The sequence below is a fragment of the Salvelinus fontinalis genome, chromosome 27, assembly GCF_029448725.1.
Source record: "Salvelinus fontinalis isolate EN_2023a chromosome 27, ASM2944872v1, whole genome shotgun sequence".
Lineage (NCBI taxonomy): Eukaryota > Metazoa > Chordata > Actinopteri > Salmoniformes > Salmonidae > Salvelinus > Salvelinus fontinalis.
The window spans coordinates 35435814-35457469 of record NC_074691.1 but is presented as its reverse complement, the minus strand read 5'-3'; the positions used below and the strand labels follow the sequence as shown (position 1 = coordinate 35457469).

Sequence of the window (21656 nt, the reverse complement as noted above, 5' to 3'; positions counted from 1 at the left end):
ACCATAGTATACTACAGCATTTTTTCATGTGGGCATATTCAACACATTCAACCTTACAGAGACACACGTAGACACTAGAACATCGGAGAACAACGCTAGCAGCACTGACTGAGGTGTGTATTATAATGGCTGGTTTTATTATTTTAGAAGGTTACACTCTAAAAAGGAGAAAACCTTCAGGCCTTCGGTAATGTCTTTACTAGATTCTCCACTTTAGTGCTAATGCTCTGCCTGTCATTAGCAATCTAGGAAGCACAATAAGTCACCTATACAATAGGCCTCCACTGCCGACTCAGAGAGAAATGAAAAATACATATGGACATACATATGCCAGCCTATGCAGCATAAAAACCTCTCAAAGAAAATAGACATTATTCAGAATAATTGCCCTCTGAAGGACAAACACGCTCTGTGAATAGGAGATCCTTCAGGTGCAATCATTGGTATGAACACTGCAGAAATCCTTGCTGCTCTGTCGAGTTCATTGTTGTGGAAGGCCACATGGCTGACACAGGAGGTTTGTCAACTGTGTCACAAATGGCAACCCTTTTCCCTATTTAGTCACTGTTGGAAATGCATTCCAGATGACTACCACATCAACTGGTTGAGAGTGTACAAAGCTGTCATCAAGGCAAAGAAAGGGTGGCTACTTTGAAGAATCTCAAATATAAAATATATTTTGATTTGTTTAAACCTTTTTTGGTTACTACATGATTCCATATGTGTTATTTCATAGTTTGATATCTTCACTATTATACTACAATGTAGAAAATTGTAAAATAAAGAAAAAACATTAAATGAGAAGGTGTGTCAAAACAATTGACTAATACTGTATATATTTACATATATACACACATACATACATACCTGCATACATACATATATACACATATACATAGAGTTGAAGTCGGAAGTTTACATACATTTAGGTTGGAGTCATTGAAACTCGTTTTCAACCACTCCACAAATTTCTTGTTAAAACTTCTTATGGCTACAGGGGCAGTATTGAGTAGCTTGGATGAAGAGGTGCCCAGAGTAAACTGCCTGCTCCTCAGTCCCAGTTGCTAACATATGCACATTATTATTAGTATTGGATAGAAAACACTCTGAAGTTTCTAAAACTGTTTGAATGATGTTTGTGAGTATAACAGAACTCATATGGCAGGCAAAAACCTGAGAAGAAAATCCAACCAGGAAGTGAGAAATCTGAGGTTTGTAGGTTTTCAACTCATCACCTATCGAATACCCAGTGGGATATGGGTCAGTTAGCTTCCTACGGCTTCCACTAGATGTCAACAGTCTTTAGAACCTTGTCTGATGCGTCTACTGTGAAGTGGGGACGAAGGAGAGGGGATTGAGTAAGGTCTATCATGACCTGAACATGCGCTGACCATGCGTGTTCATGTGAGAGCGAGTTCTGTTCTATCGCATTTCTGAAGACAAATGAATTCTCCGGTTGGAACATGATTGCGGATTTATGTTAAAAACGTCCTAAAGATTGATTCAATACATCGTTTGACATGTTTCTACTGACTGTTACGGAACTTTTTGACATTTCGTCTGATTTTAGTGAACGGCCTTCGTGACTTTGGATTTGTTTACCAAACGCGCTAACAAAGTAGCTATTTGGACATAAATGATGGACATTACTGAACAAAACAAACATTTCTTGTGGAAGTGGGAGTCCTGAGAGTGCATTCCGACAAAGATCAGCAAAGGTAAGTGAATATTTATAATGCTATTTATGACTTTTGTTGACTCCACAATTTAGCGGGTAACTGTATGGCTTGCTTTTGTGGCTGAACGGTGTTCTCAAAATATTGAACATTGTGCTTTTGCCGTAAAGCTTTTTTGAAATCTGACACAGCGGTTGCATTAAGAACAAGTTTATCTTTAATTCTATGTAAAACATGTATCTTTCATCAAAGTTTATGATGAGTATTTCTGTTGTTTGATGTGGCTTTCTGCAATTTCTCCGGATATTCTGCAGGCATTTCTGAACATAGCGCAAATGTAAACTGAGGTTTTTGGATATAAATATGAACCTTTTCGAACAAAACATATATGTATTGTGTAACATGAAGTCCTATGAGTGTCATCTGATGAAGATCATCAAAGGTTAGTGATTAATTTTAACTCTATTTCTGCTTTTGTGACTCCTGTCTTTGGCTGGAAAAATTGCTGTGTTTTTCGGTGATTTGGTGGTGACCTAACATAATCGTTTGTGGTGCTTTCGCTGTAAATCCTTTTTGAAATCACTGTGGTGGGATTAACAAGAAGTGTATCTTTAAAATGGTGTGGAATACTTGTATGCTTGAGGAATTTTAATTATGAGATTTCTGTTGTTTTTCAATTTGGCGCACTGCACTTTCACTGGCTGTTGTCATATCGATCACGTTAACAAGATAGCAGCCCTAAGAAGTTTTAAGAAACTATAGTTACAGAAAGTCGGTTAGGACATCTAGTTTGCGCATGACACAAGTAATTTTTTAAACAGACAGATTATTTCACTTATAATTCACTGTATCACAATTCCAGTACGTCAGAAGTTTACATATACTAAGTTGACTGTGCCTTAAACAGCTAATTGACATAATTTGAGTCAATTGGAGGTGGACCTGTGGATGTATTTCAAGGCCTAACTTCAAACTCAGTGCCTCTTTGCTTGACATCTTGGGAAAATCAAAATAAATCAGCCAAGACAACAGAAAAAAATTGTAGACCTCCACAAGTCTGGTTCATCCTTGGGAGCAATTTCCAAATGCCTGAAGGTACCATGTTCATCTGTACAAACAATAGTACCCATGTATAAACACCATGGGACCACGCTGTCATACCGCTAAGGAAGGAGACGCATTCTGTCGCCTAGAGATGAACGTACTTTGGTGCAAATCAATCCCAGAGCAACAGCAAAGGACTTTGTGAAGATGCTGGAGGAAACGGGTACAAAAGTATCTATATCCACAGTCAAACGAGTCCTATATCGACATAACCTGAAAGGCCACTCAGCAAGGAAGAAGCCACTGCTCCAAAACCACAAAAAAAAGCCAGAGTACGGTTTGCAACTGCACATGGGGACAAAGATTGGACTTTTTGGAGAAATGTCCTCTGGTCTGATGAAACAAAAATAGAACTGTTTGGCCATAATGACCATCGTTATGTTTGGAGGAAAAAGGGGGAGGATTGCAAGCCGAAGACACCATCCCAACCGTGAAGCACGGGAGTGGCAGCATCATGTTGTGGGGTGCTTTGCTGCAGGAGGGACAGGTGCACTTCATTAAATAGATGGCATCATGAGGGAGGGAAATTATGTGGATATACAGTGCCTTGCAAAAGTGTTCATCCCCATTGGTGTTTTTCCTATTTTGTTGCATTACAACCTGTAATTTAAATTGATTTTTATTTGGATTTCATGTAATGGACATACACAAAATATTCCAAATAGGTGAATTGAAATGAAAAAACAACAACTGAAAAGTGGTGCGTGCATATGTATTCACTCCCTTTGTTATTAAGCCCCTAAATAAGATCTGGTGCAACCATTTACCTTCAGAAGTCACATAATTAGTTAAATAAAGTCCACCTCTGTGCAATTTAAGTGTCAAATGATCTCAGTATATACAGTATACACCTGTTCTGAAAGGCCCCAGAGTCTGCAACACCACCAAGCAAGCGGCACCATGAAGAACAAGGAGCTCTCCAAACAGGTCAGGGACCAAAGTTGTGGAGAAGTACAGATCAGGGTTGAGTTATAAAACAATATCCGAAAATTTGAACATCCCACGGAACACCATTAAATCCATTCATTAAAAAATGTAAAGAATTTGGCACCACAACAAACCTGCCAAGAGAGGGCCTCCCACCAAAACTCACGGACCAGGCAAGAAGGGCAATAATCAGAGAGACAACAAAGAGACCAATGATAACCCTGAAGGAGCTGCGTAGCTCCACAGTGGAGATTGGAGTATCTGTCCATAGGACCATTTTAAGCCATACACTCCACAGAGCTGGGCTTTACGGAAGAGTGGCCAGAAAAAAAACCATTGCATAAAGAAAGAAATGAGCAAAAATGTTCACCAAAAGGCATGTGGGAGACTCCCTAAACATATGGAAGAAAGTACTCTGGTCAGATGAGAGTAAAATGTTGCTTTTTGGCCATCAAGGAAAACGCAATGTCTGGCGCAAACCCAACACCTCCCATCACCTCGAGAACACCATCCCCAATGTGAAGCATGGTGGTGCAGCATTATGCTGTGGGGATGTTTTTCATCGAAAGGGACTGGGAAACTGGTCAGAATTGAAGGAATGATGGATGCCGCTAAATACAAGGAAATTCTTGAGAGAAACCTGTTTCAGTCTTCCAGAGATTTGAGACTGGGACGGAGGTTCACCTTCCAGCAGGACAATGACCCTAAGCATACTGCTAAAGCAACGCTCGAGTGGTTTAAGGGGAAACATTTAAATGTCTTGGAATGGCCTAGTCAAATCCTAGACATCAATTCAATTGAGAATCTGTATTATGACTTAAAGATTGCAGTACACCAGCGGAACCCATCCAACTTGAAGGAGCTGGAGCAGTTTTGCCTTGAAGAATGGGCAAAAATCCCAGTGGCTAGATGTGCCAAGCTTATAGAGACATACCCCAAGAGACTTGCAGCTGTAATTGCTGCAAAAGGTGGCTCTACAAAGTATTGACTTTGGGGGGGAGAATAGTTATGCACGCTCAAGTTCAGTTTTCTTGTCTTATTTATTTTTGTTTCACAAACAAAAACAAATTTTGCATCTTCAAAGTGGTAGTCATGTTGTGTAAATCAAATGATACATACCCCCCAACAATCTATTTAAATCCCAGGTTGTAAGGCAAACAAAATAGGACAAATGCCATTGGGGGTGAATACTTTCGCAAGCCACTGTATTGAAGCAACATCTCTAGACATCAGTCAGAAAGTTAAATCTTGGTCGCAAATGGGTCTTCCAAATGGACAATGACCCCAAGCATACTTCCAAAGTTGTGGCAAAATGGCTTAAGGACAACAAAGTAAAGTTATTGGAGTGGCCATCACAAAGACCTGAACTCAAATCCTATAGAAAATGTCTGGGCAGAACTGAAAAGTGTGTGCGAGCAAGGAGGCCTGCAAACCTAACTCAGTTACACCAGCTCTGTCAGGAGAAATGGGCCAAAATTCACCCAACTTATTGTGGGAAGCTTGTGGAAGGCTACCCGAAACGTTTGACCCAAGTTAACAAATTTAAAGGCAATGCTACAAAATACAAAATTGAGTGTATGTAAACTTCTGACTGACTGGGAATGTGCTGAAAGAAATAAAAGCTGAAAGAAATCATTCTCTCAACTATTATTCTGACATTTCACATTCTTAAAATAAATTGGTGTTCCTAACTGACCTAAAACAGGGAATATTTATTAGGATTAAATGTTAGGAATTGTGAAAAACTGAGTTTAAATGCATTTGGCTAAGGTGTATGTAAACTTCCGGCTTCAACTGTACGTATTTACATAAATATACATACATTGCCTTCAGAAAGTATTCAAACCCCTTGACTTTTTCCACATTTTGTTACATTAGAGCCTTATTCCAAAATTGATTACATTTTTTCCTTCATCAATCTGCACACAATACACCATAATGACAAAGGAACAACAGGTTATAGAATTTTTTTCAAAATGTTTAAAAATAGAAAACTGAAATATCACATTTATGTTTTCAGACCCTTTTCAGCCCCCCCTACTCAGTACTTTTTTGAAGCACCTTTGGCAGCAATTACAGCAATGAGTCTTCTTGGATATGACGGCACATGCTTGGCACACCTGTATTTGTGGAGTTTCTCCCATTCTTCTCTGCAGATCCTCTCAAGCTCTATCAGGTTGGATGGGGAGCATTGCTGCACAGCTATTTTCAGGTCTCTCCAGAGATGTTTGATCGGGTTCAAAGCCGGTCTCTGGTTGGGCCACTCAAGGACATTCAGAGACTTGTCCCAAAGCCACTCCTGCATATTCTTGGCTGTGTGCTTAGGGTCGTTGTCCTGTTGGAAGGTAAACCTTCGCCCCAGTCTAAGGTCTTGAGCACTCTGGAACAGGTTTTCATCAAGGATCTCTCTGTACTTTGCTCCGTTCATCTTTACCTCGATCCTGATTAGTCTCCCAGTCCCTGCCGCTGAAAAACATCCCCACAGCATGATGCTGCCACTACCATGCTTCACCGTAGGAATGGTGCCAACTTCTGTTTGTAGCTTCCTAAAATGTGGGTTACAAACTAATACTATGACCCCACTATGGAAAGGGGAGACTCTCATGAACACAATGGTGTTCACCATTTTGAAGGTAATCAGTACCGGATTAAAACATTTTATGGCAGTATGGAAGTAGTTTGTGCCAACAAAAAGAAGGGGTTAAATGTGTCCAAATAATTATATAGATATTTCTATACACAGTACCGCTCAAAAGTTTGGAGTCACTTAGAAATGTCCTTGTTTTTGAAAGGAAAACACATTTTTTTCCATTAAAATAACATCAAATTGATCAGAAATACAGTGTAGACATTGTTAATGCTGTTAACAACTATTGTAGTTGGAAACGGCACATTTTTTATGGATTATCTACATAGGCTTATAGACGCCCATTATCAGCAACCATCACTCCTGTGTTCCAATGGCACGTTGTGTTAGCTAATCCAAGTTAATCATTTTAAAAGGCTAATTGATCATTAGAAAACACTTTTGCAAATATGTTAGCACAGCTGAAAACAGTTCTGATTAAAGAAGCAATAAAACTGGACTTCTTTAGACTAGTTGAGTATATGGAGCATCAGCATTTGTGGGTTTGTTTACAGGTTCAAAATGGCCAGAAACAAAGACCTTCTGAAACTTGTTGGTCTATTCCTGTTCTGAGAAATTAAGCCTATTCCATGCGAGAAATTGCCAAGAAACTGAAGATCTCATACAATGCTGTGTACTACTCCCTTCACAGAACAGTGCAAACTGGCTCTAACCAGAATAGAAAGCGGAATGGGAGGCCCTGGTGCACAACTGAGCAAGAGAACAAGTACATTAGAGTGTATATTTCTCAAGCTTTCTTATATCTATCTTCTAGAATAAAGGACAGACATTTCAAAACCTTATTCCTGATTATTTATTTGTTGACGGCCTGTTTTGGCATTTATGAATGTGTTATTCAATTAGTTTCTATGGGCTAAAGTAGTGAATTAGTCCAATTTCAATATTTCATCAAATAATTGTTTAGATATTTTTTTATGCCTAGAAATCAAATAGCTAAAGGATCCTTGGTATCTTAAAACAATTCCATAGCTAAAGGATCCATGGTATCTTAACAATTCCATAACTAAAGGATCCATGGTATCTTAAAACAATTCCATAGCCTAGACTTTTAGGGGACTTTTTTGGTCTGCGATGCTTTATGCAAGAAGCAAACTTTAAAATACCCAGGAAAGACGTGACTCCCGGGGATACAATTGTTTTCTTTCTTTGACATTGAGGCTGAGCTAGAACCTTTTATAGCCGAGGATATAACATTTCTTTTTTATTATTTGCTTAGGAAATAGGAAAAAGAAAACCATATGTTTTTTGCGTTGGTAGGCCTACTCTGTTTGGGGTGGGAAAGTAGGCCAAGCTAAGATTCATAATGATTTCTCATATGTAATTATTTGCAAACAGGGACAGTTTAGTTGGAAACAAGACACTGATTTGGAGATATGATAAATATGATATGATGAACACACGGGTCTATCTCTCTGTCCATTCTCAGCATGTAATTTCAGTCATTTGTGTGGAATTAAAAAGATAAAGGCAAGGGCGGACTTGAACTAGAAATCACTTCTGGCATTTCTAACACACCGGACCATGTTTTCTTCAAGTCCCCCATTATTACCCAGATAATTATAGTTTGCCCGAAATGCCAGATGGCCCGTCCGTTCCTGGATAAAGGTCTCCAGTCATGTCAAATTATGTAGAATTGCATGGAATGTTTATTAAGGATTTTTTTTCTCAGATCTGCAAATACGATGATAGATTAATGCAATGATTTTACTCTAAAGGAGATCTTTCCTCCCCTACTCTTGTCCACAGTGGTCTGCAAATACACAACCTTTTGACCAGCAGCCATGTGCACTAAAACAATTCATGCACTATCAAAATTCCTGTGTTGCTATATAATGCTTACAGGACAAATAACAGTTTCTAAAAGTGCATATCGAAGTCTCTGGTTTGTCCTAGAAGTGAAACGGTAGACACCTTCTCTGTTATCCACTTCATGTTTTAAGTATTATTTTGGGTACAGAGCTCGCCAGTTTTGTAGTCCTATAACCTGGAAATTAGTTACCTCTGGTTCGTTCAGCCATCCCTATCGGATACATTTATGGGGAATGAATCGGATTTTGGAATAAACGCTGAAAATAAGGTCTGCGGTTAACACAGGAGATCTTCTACGTTTGTCTATGAGATACAGTTACCAGGTCTCAGGTAAAGACTGTGTTGAAGTAACAATATTTATTACAGCAACAGGGGCAGGCAAACGACAGGTCAAGGCAGGTAGGGGTCGATAATCCAGAGTAGTGGGGCAAAGGTACAGGACGGCAGGCAGAGTGGTCAGGCAGGCGGGCTCAGAGACAGGACAGACAATGGTCAAAACCAGGAGGGCGAGAAAAATAGAGACTGGGGAAAAGCAGGAGCTGAGACAAACCGCTGATTGACTTGACAAACAAGACGAACTGGCAACAGACAAACAGAGAACACAGGTATAAGTACCCAGGGGATAATGGGGGAGAGGAGGAGGGTGGAGACAAGCACAAGGACAAGGACAGGTAAAACAGGGCGTGACAACAGTACTATCAGTCAGTCAACATGACCTTTATGAATTATTAGCCTTTATGTGCTTTTTTTATTACCACATCAATTCTTCAAAATTCGTTAAAAAAAATTGGGCCCCTCCTCTTGCCCATTCATTGTACTGTGGTAAGTGTGTTAGTATAAAGGCAGGAAGTTGGGCCTTCGGGGGGAGGAGTCCTTGCTAGACGCGGGAGCGGTATAGTTTTTTGACCAGACAGACAGACAGACAGACAGACAGACAGACAGACAGACAGACAGACAGGTAGGTCATATTATGTATTTTCCATATCAAGTAATCTATGCTTTAAGTTGATTGGAGAATAATTTCCTTGTTATATATAAGAAGAATTTAAAAAATTGTTCGACCAGGATCCCTGGATGTCATTGAATGTTTGGCCGTTTGGAAACCTTGAGTGTGGACTGTATGCGTACGAAACAAACCCGCTTCAGGCTTGGGCAGTGGCCATGGTAAAGAGGAAAGGAAGCCACTACACCTGTTATATCCACTTCAATCAGTGTAAATGAAGGGGAGGAGACAGGGTTAAAGAAGGATTTTCAAGTTGAGGCATGGACTGTGTATGTGTGCCATTCAGAGGGTGAACGGGCCAAACAAAAGATTTAAGTGCCTTTGAACGGGGTATGGTAGTAGGTGCCAGTCGCACCGGTTTGTGTCAAGAACTGCAACGCTGCGGGGTTTTTCCCGCTCAGAAGTTTCCCATGTGTATCAAGAATGGTCCACCACCTAAAGGACATCCAGCCAACTTGACACAACTGTGGGAAGTATTGGAGTCAACATGGGTCAGCATCCCTGTGGAACGCTTTAGACACCTTGTAGTGTCCATGCCCCGACAAATTGAGACTGTTCTGAGAGCAACTCAATATTAGGAAGGTGTTCTTAATGTTTTGTACACTCAGTGTATAGAGCAGTGCAGTAGGCTAGGTAGGTATATACAAATATATATGGACAAGGCCTTGATAATTAATGAAGCGTGGAAGGAAAGGGGGAGTGTGGAAGGAAAGGGGGAGTGTGGAAGGAAAGGGGGAGTGTGGAAGGAAAGGGGGAGTGTGGAAGGAAAGGGGGAGTGTGGAAGGAAAGGGGGAGTGTGGTAGGAAAGGGGCAGTGTGGAAGGAAAGGGGGAGTGTGGAAGGAAAGGGGGAGTGTGGAAGGAAAGGGGGAGTGTGGAAGGAAAGGGGGAGTGTGGAAGGAAAGGGGGAGTGTGGAAGGAAAGGGGGAGTGTGGAAGGAAAGGGGGAGTGTGGAAGGAAAGGGGGAGTGTGGAAGGAAAGGGGGAGTGTGGGAGGAAAGGGGGAGTGTGGAAGGAAAGGGGGAGTGTGGAAGGAAAGGGGGAGTGTGGGAGGAAAGGGGGAGTGTGGAAGGAAAGGGGGAGTGTGGAAGGAAAGAGAAAAGGACACAATGGCTCCCTATTCTGTTTATAGTGCACTACATTTTACCAGGGGACTGGGTGCCATTTGGGATGCGGGTGGAGAAATAAATAGATTAGAAAAAGCTATTGACTTTTCCCTGAAGCAAGAGGAGAGGAGGGAGTTGTTGTGTATGGTCCCACCCCTTATGCTTTAATTATCTGTGATCGTGAGAGAAATTAATCACTCGCTAGGTTTCCATCTAATTGGCGACAGATTTTCATGCAAATATTCAAAAATACACAAAGAAAATATGCACATTTCCCCACCAGTGGTGTGTTTCCACCAAACGTGTTGCAGATGAAAATCAGTGCGTGATGACACAGTGCACACAAAATGTACTTTTTTGCTTCAGTTTTCATGTACCAAATAAAAATCTAAAGGTCAATGTGTTTCCATCGCATTTTTAACTCTACCAATACTTTTGTCACAGAAACTGTTTGCTTTAAATAGCAAATATGCCTACTCTGGTGTTGACACGTGCACTGCACGCTGTGCACGCTGGTATATAAAATAAGTAAATAATAGTCTACATGATGAGATTATTATGGAAAAGAGCGAGAAAATTTGTATTTGTCAAATTGCAGTCAAGCATTGATCATCAGAATATTTATTGGAAAGGAGCATCACTTTCAAGTTCATCCTCATTTTTTTTTAAATATGTGGCCGAATAAACCTTTATTTAAGCAGGCAAGTCAGTTAAGAACAAATTCTTATTTACAAAGACGGCCTAGGAACAGTGGGTAAACTGCCTTGTTCAGGGGCAAAACGACAGATTTTTACCTTGTCAGTTCAGAGATTCGATCTTGCAACCTTTCAATTACTAGTCCAACGCTCTAACCACTAGGCTACCTGCCGCCCTCGTCATGTGACTTTGATATAATGGCTATGATATAAATATTTGCACTTAAAGGCATTTCCACTGCTATTTCTCGCATAATACATTTTACCGACACAAAAAGATTCCACCATGTCAAACAAACAAATTAACCGTTTATGAAATTGCACCAAAACTTCCTCTTTCCATCACAGCTGTCGTGATTTTTGTTATACTGCATAAAAACTGTGGATGGAAACAACACAGAAGGCTACTTCTGCCTCCCTCTCCACCCCCTCTCTCCCTCTTTCTCCCCCTCTCCCCCTTCCCTCTCCACCCCCTTTCTTCCCTTACCACCATCTCCCTGTCCCTCTCTTCCGTACCGCCCCCTACCCTCTCTTCCCTAACCTCTCTTCCCTACCGCCCCCTACTCTCTCTTCCCTAGCCTCTCTTCCCTACCGCCCCCTACCCTCTCTTCCCTAGCCTCTCTTCCCTACCGCCCCCTACCCTCTCTTCCCTAGCCTCTCTTCCCTACCGCCCCCTACCCTCTCTTCCCTAGCCTCTCTTCCCTACCGCCCCCTACCCTCTCTTCCCTAACCTCTCTTCCGTACCGCCCCCTACCCTCTCTTCCCTAACCTCTCTTCCGTACCGCCCCCTACCCTCTCTTCCCTAACCTCTCTTCCCTACCGCCCCCTACCCTCTCTTCCCTACCGCCCCCTACCCTCTCTTCCCTAGCCTCTCTTCCCTACCGCCCCCTACCCTCTCTTCCCTACCGCCCCCTACCCTCTCTTCCCTACCGCCCCCTACCCTCTCTTCCCTACCGCCCCCTACCCTCTCTTCCCTAGCCTCTCACCCCTACCGCCCTCTACCCTCCTTTCCCTATCGCCCTCTACTCCCTACTCCCTCCCTTTTTCCCTCTCTTCCCTACCGCCCTCTACCCTCTACTCCCTACCCCCTCCCTTCTTCCCTACCGCCCTCTACCCTCTACTCCATACCCCCTCCCTTCTTCCCTCTCTTCCCTACCGCACCTCCCCCTCTACTCCCTACCACCCTCTCCCCCTCCCTTCTTCCCTCTCTTCTCCACCTCCCCCTCTTCTCCACCTCCCCCTCTTCCCCACCACCCGCTCTTCCCCACCACCCGCTCTTCCCCACCACCCGCTCTTCCCCACCACCCTCTCACTCCACCACCCTCTCACTCCACCACCCTCTCACTCCACCACCCTCTCACTCCACCACCCTCTCACTCCACCACCCTTTCACTCCACCACCCTCTCACTCCACCACCCTCTCACTCCACCACCCTCTCACTCCACCACCCTCTCACTCCACCACCCTCTCACTCTACCACCCTCTCACTCTACCACCCTCTCACTCTACCACCCTCCCACTCTACCACCCTCCCACTCTACCACCCTCTCACTCTACCACCCTCTCACTCTACCACCCTCCCTCTCTACCACCCTCTCACTCTACCACCCTTTCTCTCTACCACCCTCTCACTCTACCACCCTCTCAATCTACCACCCTCCCTCTTTCCTCCTCACCAGGCATGTTTCTATTCGCCCACACAGAGGACTCGAGGTGAGGGGGTATTTTTACGTCCCTGGCGTTTGGAGGAGCTCCATATGGCCGGGATCAAAGGTGTTGCTGGTTGCACGGTTCTGCTTGGTTGGCAGCCACCGACGTTAATTAGAAAACAAGATCAGAGGCGGTATTAAAATCCAATTAAGGTCCCATGAACAGATTGCCAAGTGATGTTCACTAATCCATTTCTGAGGACCATGTAAATTTTAGTGGCATCATTTGGTTTTATGTGTGTGTGTCTGTGTGTGTGTCGGTGTGTCGGTGTGTCACCGGCAGGGCTACCTCTGGCTGTTTGTGACATTGTCTGATGTTTTCTAATATATGACATCTTATAAAATCAACGACAATCGGTAACCTCTAAAAGTCCCGAGGAGCTAAAGCATAATCACCCATGTAGAATACTTGATCGCTCAGTCATAATTTGTATTTATTTTACCTTTATTTAATTAGGCAAGTCAGTTAAGAAGAAATTCTTATTTACACTGACGGCCTGGGAACTACCTTGTTCAGGGACGGAACAACCAATGTTTACCTTGTCAGCTGGGGGATTTGATCTTGTGACCTTCCGGTTACTAGTCCAACACTCTAACCAATAGGTTACCTGCCACCCCAATAATGAAACCCAATTAAAATGGAATATGTAAGAGAGATGAGGCCAACATGAAATTCACTAGTTCAGATGCCTTGTAAGAGCTGGGATTTAATTTGATTAACCGTAAAACAGAAGAAGACCTTACAGTGAAATGCTGAATACAACAGGTGTAGTAGACCTTACAGTGAAATGCTGAATACAACAGGTGTAGTAGACCTTACAGTGAAATGCTGAATACAACAGGTGTAGTAGACCTTACAGTGAAATGCTGAATACAACAGGTGTAGTAGACCTTACAGTGAAATGCTGAATACAACAGGTGTAGTAGACCTTACAGTGAAATGCTGAATACAACAGGTGTAGTAGACCTTACAGTGAAATGCTGAATACAACAGGTGTAGTAGACCTTACAGTGAAATGCTGAATACAACAGGTGTAGTAGACCTTACAGTGAAATGCTGAATACAACAGGTGTAGTAGACCTTACAGTGAAATGCTGAATACAACAGGTGTAGTAGACCTTACAGTAGAATGCTGAATACAACAGGTGTAGTAGACCTTACAGTAGAATGCTGAATAAAACAGGTGTAGTAGACCTTACAGTGAAATGCTGAATACAACAGGTGTAGTAGACCTTACAGTGAAATGCTGAATACAACAGGTGTAGTAGACCTTACAATGAAATGCTGAATACAACAGGTGTAGTAGACCTTACAGTGAAATGCTGAATACAAAAGGTGTAGTAGACCTTACAGTGAAATGCTGAATACAACAGGTGTAGTAGACCTTACAGTGAAATGCTGAATACAACAGGTGTAGTAGACCTTACAGTGAAATGCTGAATACAAAAGGTGTAGTAGACCTTACAGTGAAATGCTGAATACAACAGGTGTAGTAGACCTTACAGTGAAATGCTGAATACAACAGGTGTAGTAGACCTTACAGTGAAATGCTGAATACAACAGGTGTAGTAGACCTTACAGTGAAATGCTGAATACAACAGGTGTAGTAGACCTTACAGTGAAATGCTGAATACAACAGGTGTAGTAGACCTTACAGTAGAATGCTGAATAAAACTGGTGTAGTAGACCTTACAGTGAAATGCTGAATACAACAGGTGTAGTAGACCTTACAGTGAAATGCTGAATACAACAGGTGTAGTAGACCTTACAGTGAAATGCTGAATACAACAGGTGTAGTAGACCTTACAGTGAAATGCTGAATACAACAGGTGTAGTAGACCTTACAGTAGAATGCTGAATAAAACTGGTGTAGTAGACCTTACAGTGAAATGCTGAATACAACAGGTGTAGTAGACCTTACAGTGAAATGCTGAATACAACAGGTGTAGTAGACCTTACAATGAAATGCTGAATACAACAGGTGTAGTAGACCTTACAGTGAAATGCTGAATACAAAAGGTGTAGTAGACCTTACAGTGAAATGCTGAATACAACAGGTGTAGTAGACCTTACAGTGAAATGCTGAATACAACAGGTGTAGTAGACTTTACAGTGAAATGCTGAATACAACAGGTGTAGTAGACCTTACAGTGAAATGCTGAATACAACACGTGTAGTAGACCTTACAGTGAAATGCTGAATACAACAGGTGTAGTAGACCTTACAGTGAAATGCTGAATACAACAGGTGTAGTAGACCTTACAGTAGAATGCTGAATAAAACTGGTGTAGTAGACCTTACAGTGAAATGCTGAATACAACAGGTGTAGTAGACCTTACAGTGAAATGCTGAATACAACAGGTGTAGTAGACCTTACAATGAAATGCTGAATACAACAGGTGTAGTAGACCTTACAGTGAAATGCTGAATACAACAGGTGTAGTAGACCTTACAGTGAAATGCTGAATACAACAGGTGTAGTAGACTTTACAGTGAAATGCTGAATACAACAGGTGTAGTAGACCTTACAGTGAAATGCTGAATACAACAGGTGTAGTAGACCTTACAGTGAAATGCTGAATACAACAGGTGTAGTAGACCTCACAGTGAAATGCTGAATACAACAGGTGTAGTAGACCTCACAATGAAATGCTGAATACAACAGGTGAGTAGACCTTACAGTGAAATGCTGAATACAACAGGTGTAGTAGACCTTACAGTGAAATGCTGAATACAACAGGTGTAGTAGACCTTACAGTGAAATGCTGAATACAACAGGTGAGTAGACCTTACAGTGAAATGCTGAATACAACAGGTGTAGTAGACCTTACAGTGAAATGCTGAATACAACAGGTGTAGTAGACCTTACAGTGAAATGCTGAATACAAAAGGTGTAGTAGACCTTACAGTGAAATGCTGAATACAACAGGTGTAGTAGACCTCACAATGAAATGCTGAATACAACAGGTGAGTAGACCTTACAGTGAAATGCTGAATACAACACGTGTAGTAGACCTCACAATGAAATGCTGAATACAACAGGTGAGTAGACCTTACAGTGAAATGCTTACTAACGATGCAGTTGCAAAATAATAACACAAGAGGAATTAAATACAGAAGAATGGAGAACCAATAGTTATATACATAGAGTACCAGATCAATGTGCAAGGTAATAGCTATATACATAGAGTACCAGATCAATGTGCAGGGTAATAGTTATATACAGGGAGTACCAGATCAATGTGGAGGGGTAATAGCTATATACAGGGAGTACCAGTACCAGATCAATGTGGAGGGTAATAGCTATATACAGAGAGTACCAGTACCAGATCAATGTGCAGGGGTAATAGCTATATACAGGGAGTACCAGATCAATGTGCAGGGTAACAGCTATATACAGGGAGTACCAGATCAATGTGCAGGGTAACAGCTATATACAGGGAGTACCAGATCAATGTGGAGGGGTAATAGCTATATACAGGGAGTACCAGTACCAGATCAATGTGGAGGGTAATAGCTATATACAGAGAGTACCAGTACCAGATCAATGTGCAGGGTAATAGCTATATACAGGGAGTACCAGATCAATGTGCAGGGTAACAGCTATATACAGGGAGTACCAGATCAATGTGCAGGGTAACAGCTATATACAGGGAGTACCAGATCAATGTGCAGGGTAACAGCTATATACAGGGAGTACCAGATCAATGTGCAGGGTAACAGCTATATACAGGGAGTACCAGATCAATGTGCAGGGTAATAACTATTGTAACGGCTGGTGCTCTCCTCATCCTCGGACGAGGTGAGGAGAGAAGGATCTTCAGACCAAAACGCAGCTTCAGGGAAATAAGCCATCTTTATTATAAATACGACGGCAACACGAAACAAAACAAAACACTTTCAAAACTACAAAAACAAGAATACGACGTAGACGACAAAACCTGAACATGAACTTACTTAACTGAAACGTAAAACTCACGGACAGGAAACATACTACATCGAAACGAACAACCGAAACAATCCCGTATGGTGTAAGACATAACACAGACACAGGAGACAATCACCCACAACGAACACTGTGACAACGCCTACCTAAATATGACTCTTAATTAGAGGAACGCCAAACACCTGCCTCTAATTAAGAGCCATACCAGGTAACCCAAAACCAACACAGAAACAGAAAACATAGAATGCCCACCCAAGCTCACGTCCTGACCAACTAACACACATAACAACTAACATAAATAGGTCAGGAACGTGACAACTATATACAGGGAGTACCAGATCAATGTGCAGGGGTAATAGCTATATACAGGGAGAACCAGATCAATGTGCAGGGGTAATAGCTATATACAGGGAGTACCAGTACCAGATCAATGTGCAGGGTAACAGCTATATACAGGGAGTACCAGATCAATGTGCAGGGTAATAGCTATATACAGGGAGTACCAGTACCAGATCAATGTGCAGGGTAACAGCTATATACAGGGAGTACCAGATCAATGTGCAGGGCAATAGTTATATACAGAGAGTACCAGTACCAGATCAATGTGCAGGGTAATAGTTATATACAGGGAGTACCAGTACCAGATCAATGTGCAGGGTAATAGCTATATACAGGGAGTACCAGTACCAGATCAATGTGCAGGGGTAATAGTTATATACAGGGAGTACCAGATCAATGTGCAGGGTAATAGTTATATACAGAGAGTACCAGTACCAGATCAATGTGCAGGGTAACAGCTATATACAGGGAGTACCAGATCAATGTGCAGGGTAATAGCTATATACAGGGAGTACCAGTACCAGATCAATGTGCAGGGTAACAGCTATATACAGGGAGTACCAGGTCAATGTGCAGGGGTAATAGCTATATACAGGGAGTACCAGTACCAGATCAATGTGCAGGGGTAATAGCTATATACGTGGAGTACCAGTACCAGATTAATGTGCAGGGTAATAGCTATATACAGGGAGTACCAGTACCAGATCAATGTGCAGGGTAATAATTATATACAGGGAGTACCAGATCAATGTGTAGGGTAATAGTTATATACATAGAGTACCAGATCAATGTGCAGGGGTAATAGCTATATACAGGGAGTACCAGATCAATGTGTAGGGTAATAGTTATATACATAGAGTACCAGATCAATGTGCAGGGTAATAGCTATATACCGAGAGTACCAGTACCAGATTAATGTGCAGGGTAATAGCCATGTACAGGGAGTACCAGATCAATGTGTAGGGTAATAGCTATATACAGGGAGTACCAGATCAATGTGTAGGGTAATAGTTATATACATAGAGTACCAGATCAATGTGCAGGGTAATAGCTATATACCGAGAGTACCAGTACCAGATCAATGTGCAGGGTAATAGCTATATACCGAGAGTACCAGATCAATGTGTAGGGTAATAGTTATGTACAGGGAGTACCAGATCAATGTGCAGGGTAATAGCTATATACAGGGAGTACCAGATCAATGTGCAGGGTAATAGTTATATACAGGGAGTACCAGATCAATGTGCAGGGGTAAAAGTTATATACAGAGAGTACCAGATCAATGTGCAGGGGTAATAGCTATATACAGGGAGTACCAGATCAATGTGCAGGGTAATAGTTATATACAGGGAGTACCAGATCAATGTGCAGGGGTAAAAGTTATATACAGAGAGTACCAGATCAATGTGCAGGGGTAATAGCTATATACAGGGAGTACCAGATCAATGTGCAGGGTAATAGTTATATACAGGGAGTACCAGATCAATGTGCAGGGGTAATAGCTATATACAGGGAGTACCAGATCAATGTGCAGGGTAATAGTTATATACAGAGAGTACCAGATCAATGTGCAGGGTAATAGCTATATACAGGGAGTACCAGATCAATGTGCAGGGTAATAGCTATATACAGGGAGTACCAGTACCAGATCAATGTGCAGGGGTAATAGCTATATAAAGAGTACCAGTACCAGATCAATGTGCAGGGGAAAATAGTTATATACAGAGAGTACCAGATCAATGTGCAGGGGTAATAGCTATATACAGGGAGTACCAGATCAATGTGCAGGGATATGAAGTATTTGAGGTAGATATGTACATGAAGGCAGGGTAAAGTGACTAGGCATTAGAATAGATACGAGTACATTAAATAACAGCATAATTAGTGAAATTGAGTGCGGCGTGTCAGTGTAGCGTTTGTATGTAGTGCTTATCAAGGTTTCCCCAATCTCGCTCCTCAGGACCCCAAGAGGTGCACCTTTCATTTTTTGCCCTAAAACTACACAGCCGATTTAAATAATCAACTCAAAATTTGATCATTTGAATCAGCTGTGTAGCATTGGGGCAAAGAATGAAATGTGCACCTAAGAACCAATTTTGGGAAACACTGGTATATAGTTGTGTGCGCGGGGACAGTGGTCCGGTACCGTTTGCAGAGTTAACTATCTATGGCTTGGGAGGCTGACGTCTTTCACAATGTCAGACCTTCCTTATACCCCAGAGGTTCTGATTGCAGGGAGCTCGGCCCCAGTGATGTACTGGGCCAGCCGCACAACCCTCTAGGCCACACCAAGTAGTGATGTACTGGGCCAGCCGCACCACCCTCTAGGCCACACCAAGCAGTGATGGAGCTCTCAATAGCGCAGCTGTATAACTCTACAATACAAAAGCCTACGGCAAATCTTCAGCCACCTGAGGGGGCTTTTGGTTGCCCTTTTCAAACTACGCTGACCACATTTATTGCTTGGTGATAAAGATGCCAGGACACTAACTTCAACCCACTATAGCCCTGTTGATGTGGGCATGCACGCTTCCTGGCTACCATCAGATAAATGGTCGTACTGATGTCAAGATAGAAGTTGTCCTTGAACCACACTGTCAAGTCTGACCTCCCTATAGTCCATGTACCAGCAAACAAATGGAGACACACCCCTCAGAGCCTGTTCCCCCCCAGCTCTAGATGATTTTAGGATGGTATCTGTATAGCATTGTGACAAGTGCCACATTTTAAGGGACATAAAAAGTTTTGATTAAGCATGAGAAGTGTCTGCAGCTGGTGTCCCATGGCCTGAAACAGCCATGTTACCGCTGACAAGCCCTGGTCATGTTGTAAGGAGCACACAAAGGACAGCGGATTAAGTAGTCAGGCAAATGAGGCTTAAGTGGCAGAAGTACCCAAAATTAAGACACTACGCAAATGTGGGCATGAGCTCTTCAAGGGACAGTCAAATCTCAGCAACTGGATTTGGTAGATAAGGATGCCTGTAGAAAAGCAATGGAGTAGGACACTGGCCAGAAGTTAAATTTGATGGAATGTATATTGTACAAACTGAATGTTCCTGCTAGTGTGTAGAACCAAACAATGCTTTAAGGAAAATATATAAACCAACCCGGACAATAAACATTTATTTCAAGTAGTTTATTAGCAGTCAACGCAGCCATGTGACAGCAGGATCAGGGTTAGCAGGATCAGGGTTAGCAGGATCAGGGTTAGCAGGATCAGGGTTAGCAGGATCAGGGTTAGCAGGATCAGGGTTAGCAGGATCAGGGTTAGCAGGATCAGGGTTAGCACAGAACCTGAGGATGAGAAGGAAAGTGTTAAAGCTGCTCAACACATCAGAAAACAAGTGACAGAAATCAAAGCCAAAAACATTACCTGGTCACTGCCAGCGGGCATGAGGATATAGTGGTCGGTATTGGACGGGAGCAGGACGGTACCTGACGAAACCAGCTGAGCTCCATTGGTCATTTCCATGCTCATATTTGGTTCTTAAATGGGTGATGGTGCCAGCAGGGAACTTCCCAGTGATGAACAGCTCACCATAATTAGCCTCAAGACCTTCCTGGCTAGGTTCTGGTCTAGTAACTTTGGTTAGAGGTGGGACTATTGTAGCAGGGAGTGGGGCTGGAATAGATCTTGCCTCAACTACACCCTCAGGAAGTGGGAACCGTTGGTCTTCGAACTCCCTCTGACTGTTGCCATGTTCATAAACACTCTCAAAGTGAGAGATATCCCCTGCCTGGAACTTACTTGGGGAAGACTCACACAGTGGAGGTAAAGGAAGAAAACTAGGGTAAGCGACTCCGGCAGAGAGACATCTAGTCTGTTCAGGAACCTGAGGTCTGAGGTAAGGGGAAACAGTAGACTTCAGGGGAGAAAAACCCTGACTGACAAGATTAGAGCCCCCATCAATAGGACTCCTAGAATCAGTAGGACCAGGGAGGCTTGAACCAGAAGAAATGGGTTCATGTTTACGGAAGTAACGTGTGTAGGCGTCAATTTGGCTGGGTTTGACAACTGGACCATATAGAGTTGAAGTTCTGGGGTAGACTTGGCCCATCCTGTAGGCTGGGGAGAGAAGACCATACCATTACTTTACAGATCTTAGAAAAGTCACTATTCAAACCTAAAGTGTGAATTAAAAAAAAAACACCAAAGCTAATGGCAGACACATTACCCAACACATGTTACATACAGTAATCAATTGTTCTTACCTTGTTGATAAGGATAGCAATGAACATCCCAGAACAGCAACACCAGGAACAGTCCCCTAGATAACAACAAACAGTTACATGATGTAGACTACAACACTTATTGAGAAACATAATTCCATTCATCTTTCACTGTTACTTACACAGCACAGCACATAGACGCCATAATAGTCATTGCACAATGGGAACATGTAGAGTAAAGTGAAATGACTGTGGCGTGTATTTATATGTTGTAAAGGACAACCTGTAACCAATCACAGCCTGATTGGAGAATGCTGGCCAGCTGGTGTTAATTCACTTGCCTTGTCTAACTCCAACTCAACCCCTACGCCCTTATATCCCATTTCTGTCAGATCCACACAAGGGCAACGGGGTAGGGATAATGGTTGGTGTGGAATTGGGCCTCAATTAACTTCAGCTGTCCATCGTTATCTAATCGGGCTGTGATTGGTTACAGGGTGTCCTCTACAACATATAAATACACT

At 42.4% G+C, this 21656-nt stretch overlaps 1 long non-coding RNA gene across 1 annotated transcript; it reads right to left on the bottom strand.

The window, feature by feature from the left end:
- Positions 1–20083: 20083 nt before the first annotated feature.
- Positions 20084–21382, bottom strand: LOC129825501 (uncharacterized). Its single transcript, XR_008754895.1, has 4 exons — positions 21315–21382; positions 21175–21230; positions 20336–21028; positions 20084–20256 (listed from the first exon to the last, which is right to left on the bottom strand). It is a non-coding gene; the product is annotated as an uncharacterized LOC129825501 (long non-coding RNA).
- Between the last annotated feature and the right edge of the window lie 274 nt (positions 21383–21656).